Consider the following 5,007-nt stretch of genomic DNA (forward strand, 5'->3'; position numbering starts at 1 on the left):
TTGTTATTTTTGAAATTTTGGCCCAATTTTCATTGTTTGGAGATTAAAACACACGCAGTTTCATCTCAGCTTTGACCTTTTAAGTTGCTACGAGTTAATCTTCGGCTAAAAGCATGGAGAGTGGGGAAATATTATATTTTGTGAAAGAAGCAGCCTATGCGCACAGAAGGGGACCACGGTTATGGAAATGTGTCTCTTACACAATGTTTCAATGCTAGAAACGGTATCAACAAAGACAGTATTTTCGTGCATTTTAAAAATTGAAAACGTGTACTTAGATTCTGGATGGCTGCTTTGCAAGCAAGCTGCTCTTGGGTGTTTTTCTTTGCCCGGCTTGTCTTCGTGGGAGAGATGGTGTCCCCGGGCAGATGCACCCAAACGGTTCATTCAGGGAGCCAGTGTGGTTGCATCTGAAGCCAGGGTCCCTTTAGGCAACGTCTTCCTGACCTTGGAAGGAAGAGCGATTTTTGCCTTCTCTGCCCTGTTAAGGGCCCCACAGCTAGCTGGGTGGTAGTGGCTCCCCTGGGACCCTCCATTTCCAGCTGAAATAATGGCGAGCTTGCTCAGTGCCTGCGCTGAGCTCAAGGCTTTGCATCCTGAGTTCATCCAACCCTCATGTCCACCCCTGAGAAGTGCACCATCTACCCCACTGTATTGCTGGGAGAAACAAATTATTCACCTGGTGGCTGGCAGAGATGGGAATGTAACCCTGGGCCATCTCACTCCAGAGCCCATGGCAGGCTCCATACCATCGTGATAGGTGGCTTGTCATCTATGGAATTCAGAAGGTCCTTCAATGCCACCATTTGCTAGACTGAGGAGATGAGCAGAAATCCTAGAACTCTCTACGCCCCGGTGTCCAGGGGAATACATTCTGCAGAGAGGGCCTGATGATACTTTCTCCCTGGGGATAAGGACCACCAAGCCTTCACGTAATGACATCTCAAGAGTTGTGACTATGAAGTAAAATCAATGGCTTTTTAACACACATGGGGATGGCGTCCTCCACAGTCAAAGCCTGAGCCAAGACGGGCTGATTCCAATGACACCACCAGTTCTCTCTTCCTCTGTCTCCTCGGCTTCTGTGTCCCATCCTGGACCATGAAGCTCCTCTTAGAAGTGGAGGAAAAGCAGGAAAAGCACAGGGTTTCGTGTCCTAAGATGAGAGGTCAAGCGTGAGCTCCACTGATGACAAAATAAATGACCCGAGGCCATGGAGTCAAGCTCTGAGCCTTCACTTCCTTCCTTGTAAATTGCAGGTAATTAGAACCTTGTCATCATCTCCAGTGATGGGCCAATCTTTATCCTTTGAAGGTGGGTTTGATTTTTGGATTAGAGCTAAAAATTCTTTGCGGAAAGGGGCTGTGAATAAGGTGAGCTTTCTCTCCGGGAGAAGCTGGGCTTATATGATGAGACGGCCAAGTCATAATGCTCCTTTCCTCGTGTGATTTGTGAATTGGCTCTATGGAAATTTCAGAAATGCCTTCCTCTTGGCATAATTACTGGAAGAAGTATAAAACCTTTTTTTGTTTTGTTTTTTTTGTGATACGCGGGCCTCTCACTGTTGTGGCCTCTCCCGTTGCGGAGCACAGGCTCCAGATGCGCAGGCTCAGTGGCCACGGCTCACGGGCCCAGCCGCTCCGCGGCATGTGGGATCCTCCCGGACCGGGGCACAAACCCGTGTCCCCTGCATCGGCAGGTGGACTCTCAACCACTGTGCCACCAGGGAAGCCCAGAAATATAGCACCTTTTAAACTAGGATGAAACTGTTCTGTTTGTTAAACTCTCTTATGGATCATATGATGCTTTATGGATCTTTATTTCCTTTGAGACTGTGATTGAATGTTTACTGCCTCTCAGATTTTCCTGGTGAAGATCTCAGGCCTGGGAAGGCACTTAATTCTTTCACAAGATGGTGAAACTTGGTGAATAGGAATACCAATCCTCCACCCCCTCTGTATGACACAACTTTAGACAATTCATTGAAACTCTTGAAGGCTCTGTTTCTCAATTTAAAAATGGAAAAATGCTGCCTTCTTTACAGGATTGTTGAAAGGATTAGAAATAACGTACGAACAGCATCCAGCACATTGCTGGCATGAAGTAGGTACTCAAATTATATCTGTCCTTATTGAAATTGCCTGAGCAGAAAAAGATAACTATTTTCACAGTTGGCTTTAAAAATATAGGTTATTTCCAACAAACGATGACTCTCCCGAGCATTTAAGGACAGTCATACAGTTTTTAATAAATGTTTACTAGTGCCTATTTTGTGCCGAATTCATGATGCGTTAAATGAGGCCTGGGGTCACTTCAAGCAGCGGGGAGAAGGGGGAAAAAGATTAAGAAGTAAGGATAACTGAAGAACTGAATGAAGTCCCTGAACAGTAGACAGGCACTGTTACAACCCATCCCACTGTGTTGTGGAAACTTCTACAAGGTGGAGGCAGAATAAAGCAGTGGCTTACGTCTTTGCTCCGGAGCCACTGTCTGGCTTTGAGTCCCAGCTGTGCCATTTACTGTGCAACTTTAACTTCACTGAGCCTCAGTTTTCTCATCTGAAAATGGGATGACAGCATTTACCTCATAGGGTTGTTGTAAAGTTTAAATGAATTAATATATGTAAAGCACTGAGAATCATGTCTGGTAATATTTGATAAATGTTTACTTAGAAGTTATTGGACTGACATTTATTGAGCATCTTCTCTATGCCAGGCACTGGTCCAGGCACAGGAGAGAGTGTTGGCAGAATACTTGCCCTCGAGGAGCTTTTAGACATGTAATAGAAGCACCAGGCAGGAAAGTAGAGGACAAGGAAACACCAAATGTATTAGGGAAGGTGGCCAGGGAAGGCCTCTCTGAACAAGTGACATTTGATGTGACATATGATGGATGTAGGATGATCTTAGAGTCTACATCAAGGATTGGAGGTAGAGAAAAACTCTCACGAGAGTTTCACCTGTGACATAATCCTGTGGTCAGGATCTCCCTGAGATATTATGTTGTTCCACAGCTGCTCCTTTCAATGGAATTAGAAACTTGGTAATTATGGGAACACGTCATCACAAATGGTAGACTCTAGGCAGCGGTGGAGGAGAACTAAATCAGATACATGTTCCACACTGTTAGGAGGGCTATTTGCCCCTTCTCCTCAGCAGATAATTCTAACTCTGCTTAGACCCATTTCACAGATGTAGAAAACTGAGCTACTGACAAGACTAACTCATATACTACACACTTACCAGCATTATACATTAATATAAAATGCCAGTGTTCTTCAGATTACAGCTGTCATCAGCAGATTACAACACAGGAACTGTACGACAGACCCACTAATTGTCTGGGCTGGTGCCTGTGATCGTACATGGTATAATTAGCTCAACTCTTGCGGTGGCCCTGCTGTTGCCTATCCAATATGTATTTTAACTTTATTAATAGAATGGTCATTTTGTGTGGGGTTGGCAATGTGTCCCACTAGAAACGCACACCTCTCAGACTCCCTTGCAGCTAAGAGTGGTCATGGGACACTATTCTGGTCGCTGAGGTGTAAGCGGAATGCTGCTAAGGGGGTTTTGGAAAAGCATTCACTTTCTGGATGCAATGCTTCCCCTTTCTGTTTCTTTCTTTTCTTCCTGCCTAGAATGTATATGTGATGACTTAAGATGCAGCAGCTATTTCGGAGCCACGTGGCAACAAGCATGAGAACGGAGGCCTAAGACACAAGACTTGTGGGACAGGAAGAAGAGAAGAACCTGGAATCCTGACGCCAGTGTTGAGTTTCGGCACTATTGCGAGACTGCAGACCCCCAGATTGCTTCATGCATTAGACCAATAAATCCTTATCTATTTAAGGTAGTCCCTGGTAGTCAAGGTTTCTTTTATTTGCATCTGCACATATTTCTAACTGATACAAACAGCTTCCGTAACAATGGGCTAGCGGACAGCAATAAATTTCCCCGTTTGGAAATTGGCACTCGATTTTATGTGAAAACAGAGGGCATATGAGCAGATAATGAAAACAGTATACAGTCTAGTTCTCTGTAGGAGAATTGGCTTTTCTAACTACTGCTTTGTCTTAACTTATGGCATCTGGCTTCCTATGTCTTTTGTTCCTTAACAAAATGTAAATTGAAGCAATCATTTGTGAGGACACCGACAGGCCACTTACGTCTCCAGATCTGGCAGGGTTTCTTCTGCTCCCATTTAGCCTGATTTCTTGTCCTGACTCTTTTCCTCTGGGTCACGTCCCCCAGCATCTTCTTGACTCTTTCTGCCACCCAAACATTGCTCTCTCTGCCGTTAATGATTTCAGAGGCAGTTCTTGTCTCTTCATTTTGACCAGGAGTGACTTGACCCAAAGCCATGAGAATGGCCCGAGAGAGACCAGCGTAGTCCTAATTGCTTTTCCTGGCTCTTCAAAAAAGAAATTCAACAGCCAATACATTCGGAGGTGATTGTATTATCTCAATTAACCCCCTTGTTTTAGCTCCTGGTTTACTGGATGAGAAAGAGGAACGTGGTTTTAGGCAAAAGGCTCCTGGGGTGCAGTTACAGCTCGGAGTCTGGTGCCCCGCTACCCACTCTTCCGTGTAAAAGCGAGAAAGTGTCGGGAACAGCCTATGCCCGCTCCTTTAGCTATCAGCAAGTAGGGACTCTGATGTCTGTGAAGATGTGACCGAACCTTCAGATTCCTCTTTGTGTGTGTCCACATCTGCCCAGAGATGTCCCAGATTAAAGAAATTCACATATTTCCTTTCCTGAAGTGATGAGGGTCACGTGGAGACAGGCTGGGGTGAAATGCAGAAGTGAATATGGTTATTTACGAATGGCTCTTACACATGGGAAATAATCACCTTCCGAGTCCCTCCTTTTCCAATAAACGTATAATTGCATTCTAAATCAAGAAGTGCCAATACCTGCAAAAGCTGAAAGTGGTAAAAAAAAAAAGATCATATGAATGGGACTCTCCAAAGACGTTGACGTTTTGCTGTGCTGTGTGTGTGCTCT

The sequence above is a fragment of the Neophocaena asiaeorientalis genome, unplaced genomic scaffold (assembly GCF_003031525.2).
Source record: "Neophocaena asiaeorientalis asiaeorientalis breed wild unplaced genomic scaffold, Neophocaena_asiaeorientalis_V1.1 scaffold118, whole genome shotgun sequence".
NCBI lineage: Eukaryota > Metazoa > Chordata > Mammalia > Artiodactyla > Phocoenidae > Neophocaena > Neophocaena asiaeorientalis.